A 1698-nucleotide genomic window follows, 5' to 3' on the forward strand; every position below is an offset into this window, starting at 1 on the left:
AGATAAAGACCTCTTGGGTTCCTGAGCTGGAAACATCTTCCACAGACCCTGCATCACATCCTACGACTGATTCTGACAGGGAGAGTACCATCAATGACCTTCACCATAATGTCTTAACCCTCACTGACACATCTAACACCCTTCACCTTATCGATGAGGTAATGCCCATTATCCATCTGAAACTCATCGAATGGAACCAACCTAATCCCGCATGTCTTGACTATTTCCAAAACAATGAGGCAATCATTGACTTTTTGGAACTATGGGATAACATACCAAGTGGGGATCACAAAGTGGATTTGCTATAGAACTTAATAGCGCAACATAGTTTGGGGTGGAGGCCAAACCTTTCAGCTACAAAAATATAACAATAAAACATGGATCTTCTAGTGAAAACCACATCGTGGCATTGTTTGATCCAGCAAAAGTAAAAAGAAAGAACGTATCCAATGGTGAAAACCTCTCTGAGGTGTCGGTGGATGAAAGGTTTGATATTCTCCCTGCTAGTACACAATGGGAACTATCAATGATTCTCAATGAGGAAACCAAAGAATACAATGTGGGGACTCCTGAAACTCTTCACCACATACATCTAGCATCTCTTCTAACTCCAGAGGAACAACCTAAATTTGTAGAGTTCTTTCAAAAGCGTCAGATCAACTTTGCATGGTCATATGCAGACATGCCTTTCTTGATCCGGATTTAGTCATGCATCACCTCACCATAGCAGAAGGAGCCAAACCTGTCAAGCAGAAGCTTCGTAAGATGCATCCTTAGATTGCAGTACTAGTCAAAGCAGAACTTAAGAAACTCCTGGATGTTGGTTTCATTAGACCAATTGATTATGCAGATTGGATATCCAATATTGTGCCTATTGATAAGCCAAATGGGGGCATCCATATTTGTATTGACTTCAGAGATCTAAATAAGGCATGTCCTAAGGATGACTTCCCCCTACCAAATATCGACATCATAGTGGACCTAACAACAAGACATGCCATTCTTTCACTCATGGATGGCTTTTTAGGATAAAATAAGATAAAAATCGCACCAAAGGATCAACATAAGACAACCTTCACATGTCCATGGGGCACATATTGTTGGAATATAATGCCTTTTGGTCTCAAGAATGCAGGAGTGACCTATCAATGAGCAATGACCACCATCTTCCATGACATGATGCATACTATAATGGAAGATTATGTTGATGACTTACTAGAAAAATCACTCACCAGAGAACGTCATCTAGACATATTAGATAAAATATTTGATAGACTAGAACAATATCATGTTCGACTCAACCCAAAGAAATGTGTCTTTGGAGTAACCTCAGGGAAACTTCTAGGATACATTGTCTCAAGTAAAGGTATTGAGGTTGATACTGCAAAGGTCAAAGCTATCATGGACATGCCACCTCCAAAGAACATCAGTCAGCTAAGGACATTACAAGGATGACTATAATCCATCCGAAGATTCATTTCACAACTGGTAGATAAGTGTCACCCCTTTACACATCTACTACACAAAAAACATTCACTTTTAGTGGGATACCACATGCCAGCAAGTATTCCAAATGCTTAAAGATTATCTCATGAATACACCATTACTGATCCCAATAGATCCAAGCAAACCTTTATTACTCTATATATCAGCAACAAATACGGCATTGGGTGTACTATTGGCACAACACAATGCAGA

This window comes from Cryptomeria japonica, chromosome 1, assembly GCF_030272615.1.
Source record: "Cryptomeria japonica chromosome 1, Sugi_1.0, whole genome shotgun sequence".
NCBI classification, from domain to species: domain Eukaryota; kingdom Viridiplantae; phylum Streptophyta; class Pinopsida; order Cupressales; family Cupressaceae; genus Cryptomeria; species Cryptomeria japonica.